This window comes from Chiloscyllium plagiosum, unplaced genomic scaffold (assembly GCF_037043375.1).
Source record: "Chiloscyllium plagiosum isolate Xiang-an unplaced genomic scaffold, Cpla_swu_hap1 HiC_scaffold_45, whole genome shotgun sequence".
Lineage (NCBI taxonomy): Eukaryota > Metazoa > Chordata > Chondrichthyes > Orectolobiformes > Hemiscylliidae > Chiloscyllium > Chiloscyllium plagiosum.
The window spans coordinates 85,868,068-85,894,953 of NW_028270183.1; positions in this window are offsets into that span (position 1 = coordinate 85,868,068).

Below are 26,886 nucleotides of genomic sequence, written 5' to 3' on the forward strand. Positions count from 1 at the left end.
ATGTTCAACACTGTGTGTGAATAATCCTGCTGCCTGAAGATGGTCAATACTGTGTGTGAATAATCATGTGGCCTTAGTATGGTCAATAGTGAGTGTAAATAATTCTGTTGGATGATGATGGTCAATACAGTGTGTCAATAATAATGTTGCCTGAGAATGTTCAATAATATTTGTGACAAATCTGGTGACCTGAGGATAGTCAATACTGTGTGGTAATAATCCTGTGGCGTGTGGTTGGTCAATACTGTGTGGGAATAATCATGTGGCCTGAGGATATTCAAAGCTGTGTCTCAATAATCCTGTGGCCTGAGGATATTCAATACTGTCAGTGAATAATCCTGTGTCATGGGTGGTCAATACTGTGTGTGAATAATCCTGTGGCTTGAGGATGATCAATACTGTATGTGAGTAATCATTTGGACAGTGAATGGTCAATACCGTGAGTGAGTAATCCATTGGCCTCTGAATCGTCAATGCTGTGTGTGAGTAACACTTGGCCTGAAGATGGTCAATACTGTGTGTGACCAATCCTGTGGACTGAGGATCGTCAATACAGTGTGTGAACAATCATTTGCACTGTGAATGGTCAATACTGTGTGTGAATAACTCTTGGACATAGGCTGGTCAATATTGTGTACGAATGATAACGTGGCCTGTGGATAGACAATGGTGCGTGTAAGTAACCCTATGGCGTGTGAATGGTCAATACTGTGTGTGAATAATCTGTCACCTGTACATGGTCAATGCTGCTTGTTAATAATACTGTGGCCTGTGAATGGTCAACATTGTGTGTGAATAATCCAGTGGCTTGTGGGGAGTCTAGACAGAGTGCGAATAATCCTGTGAATTGAGGATTGTGAATACTGTGTGTGAATAATCCTCTGGCCAGATGATGATCAATGCTGTATGATAATTTGTTTTTGGCCAAAGAATAGTCAATACTGTGTGAGAATAATCCTGTGGCCTGTGAATTGTCAATACAGTGTGTGCGTAATCCTGTGGCCTGTGAACTGTCTTTCCTGTGTGTAGATAATCCAGTGGCTTGAGGATGATCAATATTGTGTGGGAATAATCATGGGTAGTCGATACTGTGTGTGAATACGGCTGTGGCCTGTGAATGGTCAGTGCTGTGTAGGATTCATCCTGTGGCCTGCCGATAGTGAGTACTGTCTATGAATAATCCTGTGGCCTGAGGGTGGTCAATACTGTGTGTGAGTAATTCTGTGGCCTGAGGATGGTCAATACTTCATGTGAATAATCCAGTGGCCTGAGGGTGGTCAAAACTGTATGTGAGTAATCGTGTGGCCTGAGGACGGTCAATACTTTGCGGGAATAATCCTCTGGACTGTGGATGATCAATACTGTGTGTGAATAATTCATTGCACTGTGAGTGGTCTACACTGTGTGTGAATAAGCCAGTGGGCTGAGGATGATCAATACTGTGTGTGAATAATACTGTAGCCTGTGAATCGTCAATGCTGAGTGTGAAAAGCCCTTGGCCTAAGGATGGTCAGTACTGTGTGTGAATAATAATGTGGCCTGTGGATAGCCATTGCTGTCTGTTAACAATCTGCGGCCTGTGCATGGTGAAAATTGTTTGTTAGTAATCCTGTGGTCAATACTGTGTGTGACTAACCCTACAGACTGAGAATATCAATGTTGTGTGTGAATAATCCAGTGGCCTGAGGATGGTCAATGATCTGTGTGAATAATCCCTTGACCTGCAAATTGTCAAGACAGTGTGTTCAATAATCTTCTTGCCGTACAATGGTCAATACAGTGTGTGAATATTCCTGTGGCCTGAGGATGGTCAAAACTTTGTGTGAATAATCCTGTGAGCTGTAAATAGTCAAGGCAGTGTGTTCAAACAGCTTGAGGCCATAGGCTGGTCAATAACGTGTGTGAATACTTCCCAGGCTTGAGGCTGCTCAATAATGTATGTGAATAATCCCGAGACCTGAGGATGTTCAATAATATGCGTGAATAATCCTATGTCGTGAGTATGGTCAATACTGTGTGAGAATACTTCTGTTGCGTGAGGATGGTCAATACAGTGTGTGAATAATCCTGTTGCCGGAGGATGTTCTATAATATTTGTGACTAATCCGGTGGCATGAGGATGGTGAATACTGCGTGGTAATAATCCTGTGGCCTGCGAATGTTCAATACTGTGTGGGAATAATCCTGTGGCCTGAGGATATTCAATATTGTGTGTGAAACATCCTGTGGCCTGAGAGTACAAATACAGTGTGAGAATAATCCTGTGGACTGAGAATGGTCAGTATTGTGTGTGAATAATCCTGTGGCCTGAAGATGGTCAATACTGTGTAGGAATAATCCTTTGGCCTGAGGACAGTCAATACTGTGTGTAAATAGTCCAGCGGCCCGAGGACGATTAATACTGTGCGTGAATAATCCTGTGATTTAAGGATGCTCAATACTGTGTGAGAATAATCTCGTGGCCTGAGGATGGTTAATATTGTGTGTGAATAAGGCTGTGGCCTGGGAATGGTCAGTACAGTGTAGGAATAATCCTGCGGCCTGCGGATTGTCAATACTGTGTGTGAGTAATCCCGTGGCCTGAGGATGGTCAATACCGTGTGTGAATAATCCTGCGGCCTGTAAATGGTCAAGATTGTGTGTTCAAACATCCAGTGGCTGTAGGCTGCTCAATACAGAGTGTGAATACTCCTGTGGCCTGACGATGTTCAATAATGTGTGTGAATAATCCCGTGGCCTGATAATGATCAATACTGCATGTGAATAATTCTGCAGCCTGAGGATGGTCAATACTGTGTGTAAATAATCCTGTATCCTGTGAATCGTCAATACTGTTTGTGAATAACCCTTGGCCTAAGGATGGTCAATACAGTCTGTGAATAATAATGTGGCCTGTGGATGATCAATGCTGTGTGTCAGTAATCCTGTGGCCTGTGGATGATCAATATTTTGTGTTGATAATCTGTGGCCTGTGCAATGTCAATACTGTTTGTTAATAATACTGTGGCCTGAGGATATTCAATATTGTGTGTGAATAATCCTGTGATCTGAGGTTGGTCAATACTGAATGTGAATACACCTGTGGCCTGAGGATGGTCAATACTGTATGTGAATAATCCTTTGGACAGTGGATGGTCAGTACCGTGTTTGAATAATCCTCTGGCCTCTGAATCGTCAATACTGTGTGTGAATAACCCTTGGCCTGAGGATGGTCAGTACTGTGTGTGACCAATCCTGTGGCCTGAAGATGGTGAATATTGTGTGTGAATTATCCTTTGCACTGTCAATGGTCAATACTGCGTAAATACTCCAGTGGCATGTGGATGGTCAATACTATGTGTGAATAGTCCTGCAGCCTGTGAATCGTCCATACTGAGTGTGAATAACCCTTGGCCTAAGGATGGTCAGTATTGTGTGTGAATATTAATGTGCCTATTGATGGTCATTGCTGTGTGTTAATAATATGTGCGTGTGCATTTTGAATACTGTTTGTAGTAATACTGTCGTCTGTGGATTGTCAATACAGTGTGTGAATAATTCTGTGTGCTGTGAATGCTCAATACAGTGTGTGAATAATCCTGTGCCGTGTGAATAGCCAATACTGTGTGCGAATACTCCTGTGAACTGAGAATGGTCAATATTGTGTGTGAATAATCCTCCGGACGGAGGACGGTCAATACTGTGTGGGAATAGCCCTTTGGCCTGAGGATAGTCAATACTCTGTGAAAATAATCCTGTGGTCTGAGGATGGTCAATACTGTGGGAATAAATCTGTGTGTGAATAAGGCTGTGGCCTGTGAATGGTCACGACAGTGTAGGAACAATGCTGTGGCCTGCGGATAGTGAGTACTATCTGTGAATAATCCTGTGGCTTGAGGGTGGTCAATACTGTGTGTGAACAATCCTGTGTCCTAAGCATGATTAATGCCTTGTGTGAATAATCCTGTGACCTGTAAATGGTCAAGATAGTGTGTTAAAAAATCACTGGCTGTCGGCTGCTCAATATAGGATGTGAATAATCCTGTAGCCTGATTATGGTCAATACTGTGCGTGAATAATCCTGTTGCGTGAGGATGGTCAATACAGTGTGTGAATAATCCTGTCGCCTGAGGATAGTCAATACTGTTTGTGAATCAGTCTCTGGCCTGTGAATGGTCAGTACAGTATAGGAATAATCCTCTGGCTTTCGGATAGTGAGCACTGTCAGTGAATAATCCTGTGGCCCAAGGGTGGTCATTACTGTGTGTGAATAATCTTGTGACCTGAAGATAGTCAATACTTTGCGTGAATAACCCTGTGACCTGTAAATGGTCAAGCTAGTGTGTTCAAAAATCCAGTGGCTGCAGGCTGGTCAATACACTGTGTGAATAATCCTGTGGCCTAATAATGTTCAATGCCGTGTGTATAATAGGTGTGATTAATCCTCTGGCTTGTGAATCATCAATACTGTGTGTGAATAACCCTAGGCCTGCGGATGGTCAATACTATGTATGATTAATCCTATTGCCTGAGGGTTTTCAATAAATTGTGTGAATAATCCCGTGGCCTAAAATGGTCAATACTGTTTGTGAATATCCTGTGTATTGAGGATGTTCAATACTGTGTTTGAATAATCCTTTGCACTGTGAATGGTCAATACTGTGTGTGAATAATCCTGTGGCCTGAGGCTGGTCAACACAGTGAGTGAATTATCCTGTGGCCTCAGGATGTAGAATACTCTGTGTGACTAATCCCACAGTTTGAGGATGGTCAATACTATGTGTGAATAATCCAGTAGCCGGAGAATCGTCAATACTGTGTGTGAATAACCCTTGGCCTAAGGATGGTCAATACTGTGTGCGAATAATAATGTGGCCTTTGGATGGTCAACAATGTGTGTTAATAATCCTGTGGCCTGTGGATAGTCAAGACTGTAGGGGCGGCACGGTGGGTCAGTGGTTAGCACTGCGGCCTCACAGCGCCGGAGACCCGCGTTCAATTCCCGCCTCAGGCGACTGACATGTGTGGAGTTTGAACGTTCTCCCCGTGTCTGCGTGAGTTTCCTTCGGGAGCTCCGGTTTCCTCCTACGAAGATGAGCAGGTCAGGTGATTTGGCCATGCTAAATTGCCCGCAGTTGTTAGGTAAGGGGTAAATGTAGGGGTATGGATGGGTTGCGTTTCGGCGGGTCGGTGTGGACTTGTTGGACTGAAGGGCTTGTTTCCACAATGTAATATAATCCAATCTAATCTAATAATCCTGTGGCCTGATAATGGTCAATGCCGTGTGTGTATAATATGGAAAACTTTTAAACCAATTCAATTTGAATTCAGAATACTGGGTGAAAGGCAGAATACTTGGCAGTTTGAAGGAACAGAGAGTTCATGGGGCCTGTGTCCATAGATCCCTCAAAGTTGCCACCCATGTTGATAGGGTTTTTAAAAATGCGTATGGTGATTTGGCTTTCATTAGCAAGGGTATTGAGTTTAAGAGCTGTGAGGATTTCCCACATCTCTATAGCATCCTGATGAGAGCACACTTGGAATATTTTGTTCAGTTCTGTTTCCTCATTGCAAGAAGGAAGTGGAAGCTTTAGAGAACACGCAGAGGAGATTTACCAGAATGCGTTATGCAATGTAGAGCATTTCTTATGAAGAAAGGTTGCGGGAGCTAAGGCTTTTCTCATTGGAGTGAAGAAGGATTATGGGCGACATGGTAGATTTGAAAAAGATGATGAAAGGCACAGATAAAATGAATATTGAGAGACTATCTTCCCCCATGGCAGAAATGGATATCAATAGGGGATATGATTTTAAGGTGGTTGGGGTAGGATTAAGGGGATATTTCACCGTTCTGTTCTCTACACAGAGTGATGGGTATGTGGAATGTGCTGCAGTGGTGGTATTAGAGTTAGATATATTAGGTACATCAAATAGACTCTTGGATAGGCACATGGGTGATAGTAAAATGAAGGGTATGTAGGTTAGTTTGAACTTAGAGGTGGATGAAAGTTCGGCCTAACATTGAGTGCCAAAGGGTCCTGTGCTGTACTGTTCTATGCTCATCATTACATATGGTAAACTGGGTCAAAGGATATGGCATTCAGGAGGAGCTAGTCAACTGGACATAGAATTGACTTTATGGTAGGAGACGGAGGGGTGGTGGTGGGAAACATGTTGTTTTTCTGACTGGAGGCATGTGACCAGCGGTGTCGTCAGTCCACTGTTGTCTGTCACTTCGATAAATGATTTGGCCGAGAATATTGGTTCCTGAAAACTACGTTCATGTATGCCACTAACATTGGAGATATACTGGAGAGTGAAGAAGGTTAACAATGATCAAATAGGATGAACATTACTGCTGGTATAGTAGATTGAAGAATAGCAGATGGAGTTTAATTAGGTAAATGTGAAGTGTTCCATTTTGGTGAAACAAACCAGGGTGGGACATGTACAGTTAATGTTCGGGCCCTAGGTAGTGTTGCCAATTAGAGACCCAGAGATGCAGGTATACAGTTCTTTGAAAGTGGTGTCACAGGTAGTCAGGCTGCTGAAGCAGGTGTTTGGGATGCTTACCGTCATTGAGATTGGAGTTGGGATGTCACAGTATATCTGTTCAAGACAATTGTGATGCACCATAAAAATATAGTTTATCAGCAGGAAGAACTCATCTGGTTCACTTAACTCCCATAGGGAAGGACATCCGACATGCTAACCTGGTCTGGCCTACAAGTGACTCTGGACCCACAACAATATGGCTGACTCTGAGCTAACCTCTGGGCAATTAGCAGTGGGGCAACAAATGCTGGTTCAATCAGTGACACCCACATCTCATGAATGAATACATAAAAATACATATGCCCCTCCTTACCTCTGCAAACACCTCCTGCTGCAGCAGTTCGTACTGACTCCTAAGCCTTTCCAAAGCTTACACATCCTTCTGGTAATGCGGTGAATTGAACTGTATGCAATACTCCAGGTGTGGCCAACAAGGGTTTTGCACTGATGCAGCATGATTGCACGGTTCAGAAATTCAATCCCTCTACCAATATAAGCTCAATCACCGAATGCCTTCTTAACAACCCTATCAAGTTTGGTGGCAACTTTCAAGGATCTATGAACCTGGACACCGAGATCTCCCTGTTCATTTACACTACCAGGAAGCTTACCGTTCACTCAGTATTCTTTGTTCTTGTTACTCCTTGCAAAGTGAATCAGGTCTCACTTTTCTGCATGAAATTCCATTTGCAAACTCTCAGTACAGCTCTGCAGCTTACCGAAACCTCTCTGTAACCGACAATATCCTTTGTCACTATCCACAATTCTACCGACCTTAGTGTCATCCGCAAATTTGCTGAGCGCGTCCTTTAATAACCTCATCCAGGGCATTTATATAAATGACAAGCAACAGTAGACACAAAACAGATCCTGGTGGTACCCCACTACTAACAGAACTCCAAGATCAATATTTCCCATCAACCACTACTCTCTCTCTTCTTTCATTGAGCGAATTTTAATCCAAACAGCAAAATTACTCTCAATCCCATCCTCTGTATTGTCTGCAATAGCCTACCGTGGGGAAGCTTAACGAACGCTTTCCTGAAATCCACATACACCACATCAGCTGCTTACCCACATTCGTCTGTTTGGTCACTTTCTCAAAGAACTCAATAGGGTTTGTAAGTCACGACCTACATTTCAAAGAATCGTGTTGTCTATCCCGAATCAACTTATTCCTCTCAAGATCATTGTAACTTATAGCTCTTACAAGTCATTCCAACACTCGACGCAGAATCCAAAGGAAGGGTCACAGGTTTGTAACTTTCAGGGTTGAGGGAGCGAAGGCTTTTTTCATTGGAGTGAAGAAAGGTGAGGGGCGACTTGGTAGAGGTGAACAAGATGATGAGAGGTACAGCTAGAGAGAATAGTGAAAGATATTGTTTCTTTTTTCCCCATGGCATATATTAGTATAACAAGGGGGTATAACTTTAAGGTGATTGGACAAAGGTTAGGGGGAGATTTCAGAGAAACACAGAGAGTGTTGGGCGGGTGGGATGCACTACCAGCGGTGGTAGTAGAATTAGATACATTAGGGACATTTAAAAGACTCTTGGATAGCCACTTGGATGATAATAAAATGAAGGGTATGCAGATTAGTTTGATCTTTGAAGAGGATAAAAGGTCGGCATAACATTGAGGGCTGAAGGATCTTGTGCTGCATTGTTCTTTGTTCTACGTTCCATATGGCAATCAGGGTAATGAGGTCAGATCAATGTAAAAACGATATTGCATTCAGGAGGCGATAGTGAACTGGACACCAAATTGGCTTGATGGGAGGAGACAGAGGGTGATGGAAGATATGTTGTTTTTCAGAGTGGAGGCATGTGACCAGCGGCCCACTGCCGTTTGTCATTTGGATAAATGGCTTGGATGGGAGTACTCGTTTCCTGGTAAGGAGGTTTTTTTTGGGTGGCACTGAAATTGGTGATGTAGTGGACATTGAAGAAGGTTATCTATGTTACACCAGGATAAACAGTACTGCTTGGATAGTCGGCTGAAGAATAGCAAGTGGAGTTTAATTCGATAAATGTGAAGTGTTCCATTTTAGTGAAATAAACTCGGCTGGGACTTGTACAGTTAATGTTCTGGCCCTGAGTATTGTTGTCAATTATAGACCCAGAGATGCAGGTACACAGTTTTTTTGCAAGTGGTGACACAGGTGGTCAGGCTCTTGAAGCAGGCGTTTTCGATGCTTACCTTCATTGGTCAGAGCATTGAGTGTAGGAGTTGGGATGTCATGTTTTATCTGTAAAAGACATTGATGAGGCCGCCATAAAAACATTGTTGATTAATAGGAATATCTCATCTGGTTCACTTCCCTCCTTTGGGGAATGACATCTGGCATTCTAACAAGCTCTGGCCACATGGGAATCCAGATGCACAGCAATATGGCTGACTCTGAGCTACCCTCTGGGCAATGGGCAGCGGGGCAAAGAATGCTAGTACAATCCGTGGGATCCACATCCACATCCCATAAAAATACATATGTCCATCCGCACCTCTGCAATCTCCTCCAGCTGCAGCAATTCGTACTGGCTTTGTAACACCATTCATGCCCTAATCACTCTCAGTAACGCTCTTAACACCTCCAGCACCTTCAACTCTCCCTATTCCTATCATCTCCTCAAGCCTTGATAACGATTCCCTTCCCACTGCCACCTCTTTTCAATCCCCTTAAAGCTTTCCCCCAAACATTCTCTCACTTCAGGATTTGGTTATCTCTGAGGCTCGTAAGCTAACATGATCTATATTGTCCTGAGTGAGGGACAGGTGGAAATTTTTGCTGAAGTTTTGTCTTTTTCAATGCAGTCTCCTTTTCTTGAGGGTTTCACCACACAACGGTCGCTCTGAGTTAATTGCGTCCCGAGCCAGTTGCACAATGTGTTTCTCAAACAAACACTGAAAAAAATTATCCCAACTCCTCTTCCAATATTACTGTTGTCAGTGTGATTTTCTAGATTATACGAATATTGAAGTTTCATGAAAAGATCACAATGCCTTTGTAAAAAGTTCCAATCACTTGCTGTTTAATGCAGTGATGAGCAATGAAATGATGTTAGGTGGGTAAAACTGTTCTGCTGCATGTGTCGTTAGCAAATGCTAGACAGAATTTACATTGAGACATAATCTGCTTCATGATCTGAGGCCAAATGCTTTCTCTGTAATGCCTTTATTATCCATTATTGTGAGCGTTGCCCATTTTCCTGAGTTTGCACAAGGTTGTCTTACATTGAATATTTATGTTCCACCTTTTGTTCGCCCTGTAACCATGTCTCTCTGGTGTATAAATCTCTTTTACCTCTGTGTCACAAATACATCTACCTTATTCGAGAGATTTTGTCCTTGCGAAAATAAATTGTGCACTCTTTCCCACAATTTCCTGTCACAAACTGATTCGCTGGTCTACAGTTTTAGTTAAACTCTGTCCCATCCTGTTCCTTTCTGCTATCTTCGGTTACATTCCTATGCTGTTCCGATGCGTCACCTTTTCTCTTTGGTTTTGGAATGCTCCTTTCACCAGAACCCTCTCCCTGCATCCACTCTGTCAGTTTAAAGCCTTGTCCATAAATCTACGAACATGATTGGATGGGACACTATCCAGCACGGGTCCAGTGGGACCATTCTCATGGATTATTTGTTATAATCGGATCTGGGATTTGGGTCTCTCTGGTTGACCAGCCTTTCTTGCGCAGATCGAGCTGCCCTTGAGCTGAGTAGCTTGCTCGGCCATTTCAGACGGTAATTGAGAATCAAATATTTTGTTGTGTGTATGTCGTGCAGACCACGTGAGGATGGGCAGATGTCCTTCTCGAAAGGAAAAGTGTTGGTCTTTTTGTCCATCAGTAATGGTCTCGTACTTATTTGTGGATTGTTAATTACTATTTTTCAAATTATTGATTTCAAACTTTTCCATTTCTGATGGTGGAATTGAAACCTGCCTCCCCTGAACATTAGCAGATGTTTTGGATGCATTATCTAGCAATAATACCACTAGGCCAGCACTTTACCTGCTTATCCCTGAACTCTGATACCAGTGCATTATGAAGCTAAACCCATTCTTCCTCCAGCTTGATCCTGAAATCCTTATGCACTCTCGTGATATCTCTCAGTATCGCTCCATGTGGGATCCCTCATTGTGTGGGTGTAATTGCTGCTTCTGTCCCCGTCTCTCACTCTTGCAGCTACTCCAGATCCTGAGCCAATAGAATCCTCCACTCACAGATACGCCGCAGAACAGATCAGGGATGGAAACTGGGATTTTCCAGATCTCTATGGGAGTCAGTGCCATTCTCCAAGCGTAACGCTCACTGCATCAGTCTAATTACCCATTCTGTCTATTTCTGTGTCTCCTGTAGGTACGTAGGAACTTCCTGACTCAGTATACTTCCCAGTTACTGGCTGCCTCGTCCATCACCACATTGAAGGCAGTTGGTCAGCCAGAGAGACAACGGGCAGGTAGATCTGGAGAATTCAATAAATCCTGCAGTGAGGTAAGATCACTCACAGTGCACAGAGAGAGAGCAATGAGATGGCTCTATACATCGGCTAACAAGACATGAAATTGCTGGGGGGGGGTGGGGGGTGGGGTAGTGCAGTACACATACAGCTGTGGCTCAGTCACCACTTCTAATTTAACTTGCGCTGTACTGAGATAGCGTACTGAGTTCATAGTTATCAATCGAGGCCTGTGTTGTCTTATTGGGCATTAGTCCAACAGAGAGGAAAGCAAGTCGCCCACGAGAATGTGGGAATGCTGCCTGGGATATTTCTGTTCTCTGTATCCTCTCCAACACTGTGTCTATGTCTTGTGTCATAGTCCAGTGTCTGCAATAATTTGTAACTCCTATACCGGTTTCATTCCTGTAACTGCTCCCTCCCCTATACTCCCTCCACATATTTGAAACGTGCTGCATTCCAGACTACCATCCCTGTCACTGTAACATGCTTCAGTGTCTAAAACATGCCTTATCTCGGTATTCTCCTCGTCCAATAACTGGACACAGAATCATGGAGCACGGAAACAAATCCTTCGATCCAACTAGTCGATGCTGACCATGGTTCCTGAATGAGTCGCGTTTCCCTGCATTTCACCCATATCCCTTCAAACCTTCTCTTCATGTATCTGCCCAAATGTCTTTTCCATGTTGTCATTGTGCTTCTCCCCATCACTTCCCCTGGTAGATCATTCCATTTATGCACCATGCTCTGTGTGGAAAATGTTTTCCTCCAATCCCTTTTGAGTCTTCCCACTCCCACCTCATATGTCTGCCCTCGAGTTATGGACTCCCCTACCCTGGGATAGAGATTCATGATTCACCTTGTGTATACCCCTCATGTTTTCATAAGCCTGTATAAGATCACCCCTCAGCCACCCACACCCACCGGAAACACGAAAGAAAATGATACAAATATTTCTGCCCTGGTCCCTGCCACTACTTTATCACAATGTTCTGGGATATACTTGTTCAGGACCTAGAGCTTTCTCTATCTTTGTGTTCTAAGACCTCCAGCACCGCCTCTTCCATAATGGGGACTCTTTTCAAGTCATCAATGTTTCTTTCGCTGACTCGTCCACAGTAATTTCTGACATAAAATTTTCATATAGTTTCTCGCCCATCTCCTGTGGTTCCACACACGGATGGCCTCGTTGATCTTTGAGAGGCACTATTGTCTCTCTAATTACCTTTTTGTACTTGTTTACGTAGAATCTCTTTGGATTCTCTTTAACCGTACCTGCCACAGCTATCTCATTCCCCTGTTTTGCTTTACAGCTTATTCAGCCTCTCGTTGTAACTCAAACCCTTCAGTATCAGTAACATTTTTGTCAATCTTTGCTTCATTTTCAGTTTCAGAAAATGCTTCCTAAAGCAGGATGATCAGAATTCTACGCAGTACTCCAAATGGAGACCCAGCAATGACTTGTGGAGCTATATCATGATGTCCCAACTCATGTCCTCAATGCTCTGACCCATGAGGGCAAATCTGCCTAATGTCGTTTTCCCCACCCTGTCCACCTGCGATATCACTTCCAAGGAACAATTTAACGGTACCCCTTGTCTCTCTGTGTTCGACAACACTGTCCAGGAACCATTAACTGTGTTCGTCCTCCCTGGTTTATCTTAACAAAAATCTTTCATTCGTTGGCCCACTGGCCGAGTTGTTTGAGATCTCCTTCGATAACTGTATTCCCTGCCCACAATAACACGGACTTCTGTCAATCAACTTACTAACAATGACTCTTATATTCTAACTGCAATATTTTCTGTAAATGATGCACAACAGTGGGCCTAGCACCAATCCTTATGGCACTCTGCTGGTCATAGGCCTCCAGTCTTCACGGCAACGCTCTACTACCACCCTCTGTCTCCTACTGTCAAGCCAATGTTGTACCCAGTTGGGTAGCTTTCCATGTTCTCATGTGATCTAACCTTACAAACTAATGTTCCACGCTAAACCCTGTCAAAGGCCTGGCTGAAGTTAGTATAGACGATGTCTACTGCTCTGTCTTCATCTATCTTCGTGGTCACTTCTTCAGAAAACTCAATCAAGTTTGGGAGACATTTCTTTGTATACACAAAGGTGGGCCGGCTCTTCCTAATCAACCATTGCCTTCCCAAATGCATGTAACCCCTGTCCCACAGTGTCCCCCAACATTTGAACCACTGATATCAAGCCAATTGGTTTTTAGGTCCCTGGCTTTCCCTCGCAGCAATTCTGAATACTGGCACAACGTTAAACACCCTCCAGGCTTCCAGCTCATCACCCGTGGATGTCAGTGTTAGAACTATCTCTTTAAGGGGCACTTCTTCCCGAGATTCCCCCAGTGTCCTGGTATACATTTGATTAATTCCCAGGGATTTGTCATTTTTTTTACATTTTAAAACCTCCAGCAACTCCTGTTCTGTAATGTGGACTCTTTTGAAGATATGACTGTTTCTTTCCCTGACTTCCCCAGTCTTCCTCTACAGTAAGTTCTGGTATGAAACTTTCGTTTAGCATCTCACCCATCTCCTATTGTTCCACGCATGTATTGCGCCGTTCGTCTTTAAGGGGCGATATTCTGCCCCGAGTTAATTTTCTGTTGTTAGCAATCATGCCTTGGAGTTTCCTCAACATAATCAGCCAATGTTTACTCAGGATCTCTATGTGCCCCACTCCTTTCCCTCTTCAGCATATTACTGCATCCGCAATGTTTTTCGAGGGACCCCGGAGAGCATGTTTCCCGTGCAGGGTATCCAGGGGCACAGTCAAGGGAGGGAAAAGACGTCTGGTTTGAAGGGCATTTATTTCAATGCAAGAGGCCTGACTGGTAAAGCAGACAACCTCAGAGCATGGATTGACTCTGGGGACTGGGACATTATAGCCATAACACAAACATTGCTGAGAGAAGGGCAAGACTGGCAGCTCAGTATTCCAGGATACAGAAGCTATAGGCACGACAGAATGACAAGTAAGTGAGGAGGGGGAGGACAGGATACTCTTAAGGACTCATCAAATGGGGTCATATGTTTAAATGTTAGAAAGCTGAAGGGAGTGGTCACTCTGTTGGGATGGTATTATAGACCCCGAAAGAGCCAACGGGTACTAGAAGAGCAGATGTGTAGCGAGATTGTAGGGAGGCGGAGGAATATGAGAGTAGTATTGATTGTAGATTTTAAGCTGAAAATGTGTTGCTTGAAAAGCGCAGCAGGTCAGGCAGAATCCAAGGAGCAGGAGAATCGACGTTTCGGGCATGAGCCCTTCTTCAGGAATCATCCTTGGATGGTGCCTGACCTGCTCCGCTTTTCCAGCAACACAGTTTCAGCTCTGATCTCCAGCATCTGCAGTCCCCACTTTCTCCCTGTAGATTTTAACTTCGGCTGGATTGGCTGGGCCACCCAGAGTAAAAAAAGGCCCGTATGGGTCGGAATTTGTCCAAAAATGTTTCCTTTGTCAATATGTAGACAGTCCTACTCTACTCAGGCGGGTTCAACATTGGACCTCCCCTCAGAAAGCGAAGTCAGGCAAGTGACTGAAGTGTCAGTCGGAGAGCACTTTGGGTTCTGTGACCACAATTGTCTTAGTTTTAACATAACTACAGAAAACGATAGGAGAGGTCCACAGGTTAAGCGCTATGGTAGTGCACAGCCAGTTTTGGGGTCATAAAGCAGGATCTAGCAGAGGCTGAATGGGTGAGTCTGTTCGATGGAAAATGAACAATTGGTAAATGGGAGGCTTTTAAAAGTGTGATACTAAGAATCCAGGGCCAGTATGTTCCTGTTCGGGTGAAGGGAAATGTTGGCATGTTTAGGGGTCCCTGGCTGATGTCTGTAAAATGAAGATGGTCTATATTGGGTTTAAGTTTCCATATTCACGTAACCTCTTCCAGCCCTAAAGACACAATTAATCAGTGGAGACTCCGCAATATTCTCAGGTCTCTGCTAAACTCCAATCTGTAGATCCCCCTCCTATCCCTGTGATTGTCCCGATCCATTTCCTAAAAACACCGCGATCTGTAAACCATTCTCTCGTCACTATCACCCATCCTGTCAATGCAATCTCCTCCAGTATTTCAATCTATCTACTCATCTCCATAATCTTCTCTAGCTTACACTCCTATCTGCACAAACGTCACTTTCCATTATCTGTGAAACTGGGTGCAAACAAAATTGCTGTTCTTATCTCCTGGGAAATCTGTCCGATTCCATACCCTCCATGTCTAGCTAACCCCCAGAACCTAAGCTTTTCGATATCTATATAAAACATAGAACATTACAGCGCAGTACAGTCCCTGCGGCCCTCGATGTTACGCCGACCTGTCATACTAATCTGAAGCCTATCTAAACTACACTATTAGATGTATGTCCATCTGCGTGTCCAATGACGACTTAAAAGTATTTAAAGTTGGCGAATCTACCACTGTTGCAGGCAAAGCATTCCATACCCGTACTACTCTCTGAGTAAAGAAACTACCTCGGTCATCTGCCCGATGTCTATCACCCCTCAATATAAAGCTATGGCCCCTCGTGCTCGCCGTCACCATACTTGGAAAAAGGCTCGCCCTGTCCACCCTACCTAACCCTCTGATTATCTTATATGTCTCTATTAAGTCACCTCTCAACCTTCTTATCTCGAACGAAAACAGCCTCAGGTCCATTAGCCTTTCCTCATAAGACCTTGCCTCCATACCAGGCAACATCCTAGTAAATCTCCTCTGCACCCTTTCCAAAGCTTCCTCATCCTTCTTATAATGCGGTGACCAGAGCTTTACGCAATATTCCAAGTGCAGCTGCACTAGAGTTTTGTACAGCTGCAGCATAACCTCATGGTTCCAGAACTCCATCCCTCTCTTAATAAAAGCTAAAACACTGTATGCCTTCTTTACAATCATGTGAACCTGGGTGGCAAATTTCAGGTAACTGTGTACATGGACACTGAGATCTCTCTGCTCATCTACACTGCCAAGAATATTACCTTCAGCCAAGTACTTTGCATTCTGGTTACTCCGAACAAAGTGAATCACGTCGCACTTGTCCGCATTAAACTCCATTTTCCACCTCTCAGTTTAGCTCTGCAGCTTGTCTATGTCTTTCTGTAACCTACAACATCCGTCGTCACTATCCATAACTCCACCGACATTAGTGTCGTCTGCACATGTACTAACCCACCCTACTAAGCCCTCGTCCGGGTCATTATTAACCTGTTCAGTCCCTACTACCCTTTATATGTGTGTTTGTTCTTCCAATCAAAAAAACACACTTTATGTTTGTAATCTGCTTTATGTTTGTAAACCAGGCATGTCCTATCAACACCCTTATCCCTGTAATCTGCTCCATCTCTCCAAATCTCCCCATCTCCATGAACTCCTGCATGCCCTACAGCTCTCCATGTTTCTGAAACACCCTGTGGCTCTATGGTCCTCCCTCCTTTGAAACTACCTCCAGTCCCCAAACCCCTCCCAATCTGGGTCGTCTGTTCCACATCAGACCATTGCTGTCTCTGTTACCTCTGACAATCCTGGCAAACCTTTCTAATTGATTCTCTTCATTAAGACCCCATCCTCTCCAGCTTTCCAAAACCTCTTCCTGTCATTGTAACCCTCTCTATTTATAACACAGAACAGTGTGGCACGGTGGCCCAGTGGTTAGCACTGCTACCTCACAGCGCTAGAGACCTGGGTTCAATTCCCACTTCAGGCGACTGACTGTGTGGAGTTTGCACGTTCTCGCCGTGTCTGCGTGGGTTTGCTCCGGTTTCCACCCACAGTCCAAAGACCTGCAGGTCAGGTGAATTGGCCATGCTAAACTGCCCGTAGTGTCAAGCAAGGGGTAAATGTAGGGGTATGGGTGGGTTGTGCTTCAGCGGGGCGGTGTGGACTTGTTGGGCCGAAGGGCCTGTTTCCACACTGTAAGTAATCTAACACTGTACCGGCCCTTCAGCCATCGAGTTTGTGTGACCTTTTAGCGTACTCTAGGATTAAACTAACCTACACACTCTTCATTTTCCTATCACCTGTGTGCCTATCCAAGAGTTGTTTAAATGTCCCAAATGCATCTGACTCTAGTACCACCGCGGCAGTGTATTCCATGCACCAAACACTCTCTCTGTAAAGCAGCTACCTCTGACATCTACTCTAAACCTTCCTCCAATTCTTTTCAAATTCTGTCCCCTTGTGTTAGCCATTTCTGTCACGGGAAGAAGTCTCTGGCTGTCCACACTATCTTTGCCTCTCATTATCTTGTACACCTCTATCAGGCGACTAACTGTGTGGAGTTTGCACGTTCTCCCCGTGTCTGCGTGGGTTTCCTCCGGGTGCTCCGGTTTCCTCCCACAGTCCAAAGATGTGCAGGCCAGGTGAATTGGCCATGCTAAATTGCCCATTGTGTTAGGTAGGGGTAAATGTTGGGATAAGGGTGGGTTGCGCTTCGGCGGGTCGGTGTGGACTTGTTGGGCCGAAGGGCCTGTTTCCACACTGTAATGTAATCTAAAGTAATCAAATTCCCACTTTTCCTTCTTTGCTCCAATGAGAAAAGACCTCACTTCCCCCTACCTTTCCCTCGTAAGGCATGCCCTCCAGTCCAGGCAGCACCCTGGTAAATCTCGTCTGCAGCCTCTCAAAAGCTTCCACATTCTTCGTATAATGTGGCAACCAGAACTGAAGACAATATTCCGAATGTTGTCGAATCAAGACTCTGTACAGCTGCAACTCTTCCATCCAATCCCCCGCTAATGACAGCCAACACATCATACGCCTTTATAACAACCTTATCAAATTAAGGGATCTATTAACGTGGACTCAAGATCCCTCTGTTCTTGAACACTGCCAAGAATCCTGCTTTTAACCCTGTAAAGGCTTTCTGCAGAATCCTCCAATATTAAACCCTCCCTATTTGGTACATTCCTCCAGTCACTACAACACTCAAACTGCGAAACCGTTTCAAGCCCCTCCAATCCTCCTTAACTCTGTAATCTCCTTTAATGTTGGGATAAGGGTGGGTTGCGCTTCGGCGGGTCGGTGTGGACTTGTTGGGCCGAAGGGCTTGTTTCCACACTGTAATGTAATCTAAAGTAATCAAATTCCCACTTTTCCTTCTTTGCTCCAATGAGAAAAGACCTCACTTCCCCCTACATTTCCCTCGTAAGGCATGCCCTCCAGTCCAGGCAGCACCCTGGTAAATCTCGTCTGCAGCCTCTCAAAAGCTTCCACATTCTCAAGCATCAACCCTCAAAATTACTGAATCTTCTTTTTAGCTACGGCAATTTTCCTAATATCTGCAAACTTTTCTCGTCCTGATATCCATGCAGATCTCTGCATGTCCCGCCAGTCTCCAGTGCCCTTCTGGGGACAATGCCGAGGAAGGAAGTGTGTTAGAGTCTGGGCCACATTACAGAGGTGTGAAGGAGTACAGAACTTGAAGGGTGGTACAAATATAGAAAAGGATGTGGATTCTGCAGGAGCTTAGATGTGGCGGGAGTCATAGAAACTGCAGGATGGGACCGAGGATGGGCTGTGTATCCTGAAGGACGTTATAATTTGAACAGCAGATTTTTTGATCGACCATTCGGCCGGTCTTGATGTCAGAACTCTGGAGATCTTCAAGAGAATTGGTGAGCACAGCTTCAGATTCCCAGGCTGGGCGATGTGATTTCAGATATGAATCTATTTACCCATTCTGTCTGTGTGCCTGACACTAAATTGGTGCTGATCTGTTAGAAAATACTATCCGTGCATTTGGTAACCTCCAGGTCTACACGACTGACCAGAGCTCACCTCGTCAAAGCATCATTTGGAATGTTTTTTCAGAATTTTTTTTAAAGTGACTATTTCATGAGATGCCAGTAATTGGGAAGTTTCCATTTTGAGAGAATGAAATTTTTACCTTTAACCCTGACTCATGCAATGGAGTTTTGTGGATTCTGTTGTCTGCAGACTATCACTCAGAGGATTGTATAACCAGAGAATCTGAGTGCAGATGGTCTTTGCTTGGGAGAGTGTGCATTCACAAGTTCATGTCGGCTATGTCACGGTGTTTCTGGAGAACATATAACTGTGTAAATATCTCACCAGCTGGTTCAGAGGTGAGTGCACTGGGCCCTGAGCACCCGGATCTGAGAAGCCTCATGCTGTTTGTATGTGGGGCTTGGCACCAGGCTGGGTGAGAGCAGCTCCCTCAGTAAATGACTGGTATGGAGCTTGGGATCCTCCTGCTTTGTTTGATCTTGGGCCATATCGTTAACTCCCTCTCATGAGTGATCGTGTCATGTTCTCCAGTCCTGACAGTGTCCACCCCCTGTGAGCCCTTCCAGCTGTTGAACATCTCCCTTCTCTCTCACTCTCTCCAGCCCTTACAACATGATCTTTGTCTCATATCTCCTGCTGCCCCAAATGACCTTACTCTTTGTTATCGCATTGCATTGATTTGAGCTGTGTGGAAGTAGGTTTGGGCCACTGAAAAATATGATAATGCCCCCACTCTCCATTATTGTCAAACAGATCGCCTTGTTTATCTCTCTCCCATAAGGGTAAAGGAAGCATCCACCCTGTCCATTCCCTTGAGGATCTGTACATTTCAATAAGGACAAATGTCCTCCTGATGACGCTCAGTGGCACAGCACCGAAGTGAAATGATTATGTTCCTAAATTTTCTGTATTTGCTTGACCCATCTAACGTTCTGAAACCTCCATCATTCTGGACAACAGTGCCCCATTAATTTCTGAGAATACTCCACCGATCCTATCTCTGCAAACTCCTCACACTCCTACAATTCTCCTTGTCTGTATGAATCCCTCCAGCTTCTACAGTCCAGCCAAATTGTCTGGTCCATACAACACTCCCTAACGCTGTAATATTCTACAGTCCATAACTTGCTCCCTCACCCTGTAACATTATATATTATACATTATCCACCCTGGGCCTGAAACATTCTCGAGAGCACACCTTCCTCACTATCCATTTAATATCCTGGAATCCATACCAACCTCCCTATCCCTCTATTATTTCAGTCCACACCATCCTCTCTAACCCTTCTATATTCTCCAGATACCACAACTGTTGTTAAATGTTCCACATCCTCGAATCCTCCGAATATTTCTACACTATTCTCAACGTAATCCCTGTGAGGAGCCACAGCCCTGCATACATTCCTATCTGGAATCAAATCAAAGTGGTGCTATCTCTAATTTCTTCCAAACTATAAATCATTCCTCCTGCGAATATTCTCTAACACCTGTAACTATCCTTAACCCTATAACAATATTCTAGCCCCCATACGTATCTCTAACTCCATGACCTCCATGAGCACTTTGGGTCCAGTGACCACAACGGTCTTAGTTTTAACATAGTTATGGAAAAAGATAAGAGAGGTCCACAGGCCTCTAAACTGGAACAGGGCCAGGTTTCGGGTAATTAGGCAGGATCTAGCAGGCGTGAATGCATTGAATTTAAAATTGCACAACGCCACTTTTTAGTCCAATTCGCTTTGGAAGAACTGATGATCACTGTGAAAGATGAAAGGCGTAATCTGAAATTGTTTAATATTACATGTCATGACACTCTCATCCTGATGCTAAAAGTTCTGTGCCTTATGATTGTGCTGCACAACCACCTCATGAAGTAGTGCTCTGACACTTGGAGCATCCAAATAAACCTGCTGGGCTGTCAGCTGGTGTTGTGTGATTTTTAACTTTGCCTACTCCAGTCCAACAACAGAAACTCCATATTATGACTACCATCCATTGGGTGGGTCTGTTTGGAGGAAAAGGAACAACTGGCAATTGGGATGCTTTTAAAAGTGTCATATCAAGAATCCGGGCCAGTATGCCCCGTTAGGGTGAAGGAAAAAGCTGGCAGGTTTAGGGATCCCTGGCTGTTGAGGGATATTAAGTCTCTGGTTCTGAAATGAAGACTGCATGGATTGCGTTGAAGCGATCCGTACCGACGTAAAGTCTTCTAGTCCTCAAGACGAGATCAGTCTGTGGAGATCCTAAAATCTTCTCAGTCCCTGCAACACTCCCAATCTGTAGAACTGAATGCCTCTTCTGATCCAGTTCCTCCAAGACCCACTATCTATGTGACATCTTCCCATTTCCAGCACCCACCCTGTCAATGTAAGCTGGTCCAATTTCTCCATCCACCTACTCATCTCCATAACATTCTCCAGCTCTTACACTCCTCACTGTATACGTCACCCTCGCCAACAACCCTTCCCACTTTGACCATACTGGAGGAGGTTACTAATGCTCCCTGATCTGTGAACTGTATCCAACCAAAATTGCTCTCCGTATCTCTTGGAAAATCTGTACGATTCCGCACCGTCCCTGACTAAATAACCTACAAAACCTAAGCCTTCCTAGATCTATAAATATCTTCAGTCACGAATACCCTCCATATGTCTGTTTGTTTTTCCAATCTGTACAACCCAACTTTGTCTCTGTAATCTGCTCCATTCACCTGAAATACTCCTGTCTGGGGAAAATGCCCCATCCTTCCAACATCGTTATGCTTGTAAACTGTTCCAGCACGAACAAACTCCCCGTCTTCATGAACATGTGTCGACGCTACATCTCACCACATTTCTGTAACCACCTGTGGCTCTATGGTCCTCCTTCCCTGTGAAATCATCTCCAGTGCACACAAACTTCCCAGTCTGGGTCATCCGCTCCAAATCAGACTACTTCTGGGAGATTGTAATCTGAAGTAATCGATTTCGCTGTCCACTACACCTCCAATTTTGTTGTCATCTGCAAACTTACTAACTTTTATGCTCACATCCAACTCATTTATGTCAGCAGTGCAAAGTAGTGGACGCAGCACCAATCCTTGATTTTTGTTACTTTCCACAGCTCTTAGAAACCTCCCTGTCTATATGATCCACGGCTGTCTCCGCAACCCTCTGTATCGCTAACCACCAACTGCTTCCACAATCTTGCCTACATCTTTTACCTCTTCCAGTTCCTTCAGTACCTTCTATAAACGCAAACTCCCGATTAGTGAAGGCAAGTCTAGTTTCTACAATATCTATCAAAATCTGAAGCGCACACTCTCTCTAATCTGTATGTCTCTCCTTAATCCGTAAACATCTGCAGCCACCATTACTGTCCATACCTTTCTTCGATCCTCCAGTCCGATTAAGCTTCCCATCCTTACCTTAACAAAAGTCTGTGTATCTTAGTACTATACTAAAAACTTTCATATGTCTGTAAACTATTCCAACCCCTCCACTATCTCCATAAACATCTAGAGCCCCGAAAGCCTGCTCTTTCTGTGTGACCTCTTCCAGTCCTGACAATACCCCAATCTATGTAGCCACTTTAATCTTCCCTTGTTGGGGAATGCCTTGATGTTCCTGGCGATTTCCCGTTCTTAGCACCAACCCCAATCTTTGTGACTCTCCAGTTTATAGAAGACTCACTTTCAATGCCAGCTCATCCAATCTCTACATCCAAGTGTAACCTCCTGATCTTTCTCCAATTCTTTGATCTTAATATATTTAAGCTGCAACCTCCCCCACACACCGTGACAACAGGAAAATATTTCAGTTTGTGCAACCCTCCCCATCTGTGCAACTGTCTCCAACACAGCAGCCTGGCATTCTCCATTGCCTCCTATCTCTGTAGTCTCCAGAACCTAGAAGCATTCTTATATTTGTAAACATCTTCCATCTCGACAACCTTCCATTTCTCAATTAATACACACAATACTCTTCTCCCTGAAAAAACGCCTGCCCGTGCCTCTCAGTCCTCCTGCCTCTCCTTACATCCATTCCTATCCCTATCTCCAGAATCTAATCCAGCTCCCTCTATCTCTGTAAATTCTTCCAATCCCCAAACCCGTTTGTCCCACTAACATTCTTGACTAGATGTAAGTCTATTTAACTCTAACATCCTCGAACCCCGGAAGACTCCCTATCTCTGTAACGTCTATACATCCGCTCAACTCCGCCTCCCAACCACTGGCCCCCCAACTACTGATGAATGACTCCGTGTATTCGCCATAAGGCAGATGGAATGACAGTGAACAGATCTCATGGAACTGTCATTCCGGAGATGTGGCTGCAGAATGGCAATCGCTGGGAAGGAAATATTGGAGAGTTGTTGAGATCGAGGCAAGAGAGGCAAAAAAACAAGAAGTTGTGAAGAAAGGATGAGGTTAATGCATTAGTGAGGTAACCACGTGGAATTGAAGATCAAAATTTGGAGTCTATTTGGGTGGAACTGAGAATAAGCAAGCAGCAGCAACTGTTAGCAGGAATTCTTTTATAGGCACCAACCAATGATGGTAATGTCAATATGGTTACAATCAGGACACTGAATGTACTTGCAGCAAGGGCAGTACAGTAACTGAGTATGACAGTGGTCTCCATCCCGATTGGATAACTAATGAGTATCAGGGACTCCTGGAATGTATGTGAGATGGTTTTCTATAACATCATATCAAGGAACCATTAACAATATTATCTATTGTAGGTCAAAATGCAGTGTAATAATAAATACCTAATAATCCCATTATAAAAGAATTTTGTGAGCCAAGACGCATCATGTTATAATGTAGGTACTGAGTTTGAGTTTAGACCATGAAATGTAGAAGCGGAATTAGGTGATTTGGCCCATTGCATATGGTCTGACCTTCAATCAGATCATGGCTGATCTGATACACTTCAACTCTAGTTTCCTGCCTTTTCCACAAAACCCTTGTTTCCCTGATTCATTAAAATCTGACCAAGACTGTTTGTAAATATTCTTAACGATGCAGACTCGACAGCCCCTTGCAGTCAGGTCTTCCCACAGAGTCACTATACTCTGAGTGAAGACACTCCTAATCATCTTCATCTTAAATGTGTTAGTTCTTGCTGGGATTTTATGCCCTCTCACTTTTCTCTCACTTTTCTGTATTAAACTTCATTTGCAAACTCTCAGTCCAGCTCTGCAGCATATCTATGCCTCTCTATCACCTACAACATCCTTTGTCACTATCCAAAAATCTACAGACCTTAGTGTCATCCGCAAATTTGCTGAGCCATCCTTCAATGACCTCATCCAGGTCATGTACATAAATGACAAGCAACAGGAGACCCACAACAAATCCTGGCGGTACACCACGAGTAACTGAACTCCAGGATCATTATTTCCCATCAACCACTACCCTCTGTCTTCATTCATTGAGGCAATTGTTAATTCAAACTGCAAAATCACTCTCAATCCCATGCCTCTATATTGTCTGCAATAACCTACCGTGGGGAAGCTTAACGAACGCTTGACTGAAATCCACATACTACCACATCAACTGCTTTACTCTCATCCGCCTGTTTGGTCACCTTCTCAAAGAACTCAATAAGGGTTGTAAGGCACGACCTACACTTCACAGAATCGTGTTGACTATCCCGAATCTACTTATTACTCTCCAGATGATTATAAATCCTAGCTCTTCCAAGCCATTCCAACACTTGACACAGAATCCGAAGTGAGGATTGAGGGAGCTTTTATGATGGTCTCATCAATGTCTTGTGCATATAAAACATGACATCCCAAATCCTATTCTCAATGCTCTGACCAGTGATGGTAAACATCCCAAACGCCTGCTTCACCAGCTTGCCTACCTGTGACACCACTTTCAAAGAACTGTGTGCCTGCATCTCTAGGTATAATTGACAACAATACTCAGGACTGGAACATTAAATGCACAAGTCATGTTGTTTATGTAGACATTGATGAGACCACCATAAAAGCATTGTTGATCGATAGGAGCACTCATCTGGTTCACTTACCTCCTTTGGGGAAGGGCATCTGACATTCTAACCTGCTCTAGCCGACATGTGACTCCAGACCCACAGCAATATGGCTGACTCTGAGCTACTCTCTGGTCAATTAGCAATGGGGCAAAGAATGCTGGTCCAATCCGCGGCCACCACATGTCATGAATGAAATAATAAAAATGGATATGTCCATCTCTACCTCTGCACACTCCTCCAGCTGCAGAAACAGGCTTTGTAACACCATTCATGCACTAACCACCCTCAGTAATGCTCTCATCACCTCCAGCACCTTCAACTCTCCCTATTCCTATCATCTGCTCAAACCCTGACGATGATTCCCCTTCCCACTGCGCATCTCTTTCTAGCAGACCCTTTGCAATCCCTTTAAAATTCGGCCAAAACATTATCTCATTTCAGCCTTTTAAGTACGTTTTGGTGATGTTCTAAGCCTCGTAATCTAATATGATTTATTTTGTCCTGAGTGAGGGACAGGTAGAAATTTCTTGCTGAAGTTGTGTCTGTTTCAATGCAGTGTTCTTTTCTTGAATGTTTTACACTGTTCCTTCAAATGATTTCCACCGTTCATTTACAGACACATATTTCATTCTGTTTATCAATTTTACCTTGGTTAGTTCTCCTCTCAAACTCATGTAATTGGCTATTTTTTGTATCTAGTTATAGCTTGTCCTTTAAAAAAAAATTCCTTTAAACTGCACTTTTTCACAATTTCCCAGAGGAACTCTCCAGGAGACCTTACTCATTGACTATGTTTCATCACACAACGGTCGCTCTGGGACAGTTGCGTCCCTAGCCAGTTGCACAATGTGTTACTCAAAGAAACACTGAAAAAATTCTCCCAACTCCTCTTTCAATATCATTTTTTTCAGTGTGATTTTCCACAATATCTATGAATATTGAAGTTTCACTAAATTATCACAATGCCTGTGTTAAAAATTTCAATGAGTTCCTGTTTAACGCAGTGATGAGCAATGAAATGCTGTTAGGTGGTTATAACTGTTGTGCTGCTTGTGTCTTGGCAAGTATTAGCCAGAATTTGCATTGAGCCATACTCTACTTCATGGTCTGAGGTCAAATGCTTTCTCTGTAATTCATTTGTTATCCATTATTGTTTGCGTTACCTATTTTGCCTGAGCTTGCACAAGGTTGAACACCATTGAATATTTATGTTCCATCTTTAGTTCGCCATATAACCAGTCCCTCTGGCGTCTAAATCTCTCTTATCTCTGTATCACAAATCCATCTACCTTATAGATGGATTTGTTCAAAGTTTGGGAGAAGATTTGTAGCTCAGGTGCTCGTTGTTGTGGTTCTGTTCGCCGAGCTGGGAGTTTGTGTTGCAGACGTTTCGTCCTCTGTCTCGTGACATCCTCAGTGCTTGGGAGCCTCATGTGAAGCGCTTCTATGATGTTTGTCCATGCGAAAATAAATTGTGCTCTTTCCCACAATGTTCTGTCACAAACCGATTTGCTGATGTACAGTTTTAGTTGAACTCTGTCCCATCCTGTTCCTTTCTGCTTGTGTTCGGCCACATTCCCATGCTGTGCCAATGCGTCACCTCTTGTCTTTCGTTTTGAAAAGCTCCTTTCACCTGAACCCTGTCCCTGCATCCTCTCTGTCAGCTTAAATCCCTGTTTATGCTGACATTTTTGGCCGGGACACTGGTCCCAGCACGGTTCCACTGGGACCATCCTCATGGATTATTTTATAAAATCAAGTATGGGAATTGGTTCTCTCTGGTTGACCAGCCTTTCTTGCGCAGCCCTAGCTGCCCTTGAGGGAGTAGCTTGCTCGGCCATTTCAGATGGTTCGTGAGAGTCAAAAACTTTGCTGTGTCTATATCGTGCAGACCACGTGAGGATGGGCAGATATCCTCTCGAAAGGAAAAGTGTTGGTCTTTTCGTCCTTCAGCAATGGTCTCATACTTATTTGTGGATTGTTAATGTACTATTTTTCAAATTATTGATTTCAAACTTCTCCATTTCTGATGGTGGGATTGAAAACCGCCTCCACTGAACATTAGCTGAGGTTTTGGATGTATTCTCCAGCAATAATATTACTAGGTCAGCACTTCACCTGCTTATCCCAGAACATTGATAT